The following is a 240-nucleotide window of genomic DNA, read 5'->3' on the forward strand; positions in this document are numbered from 1 at the left end:
GTGTGTGTGTGTGTGTGTGTGTGTGTGTGTGTGTGTGTTTTGGAGGTTAAACATTGATGTCATAATGCATTGAGACAGACAGCCTCTCCTACTGTGATGTCGTCATGGTTACCACATGAAGACACAATGCTGTAAATATCTCTATTTACCATCAGTTCACCACACACACACACACACACACACACACAACGGCGGACATATGGTATGCACGCACGCACGCACACACGTACACACACACAC

The sequence above is a fragment of the Seriola lalandi genome, unplaced genomic scaffold (assembly GCF_002814215.2).
Source record: "Seriola lalandi dorsalis isolate HSWRI2012SDOR001 ecotype SW California unplaced genomic scaffold, Sedor1 jcf7180002054675, whole genome shotgun sequence".
Lineage (NCBI taxonomy): Eukaryota > Metazoa > Chordata > Actinopteri > Carangiformes > Carangidae > Seriola > Seriola lalandi.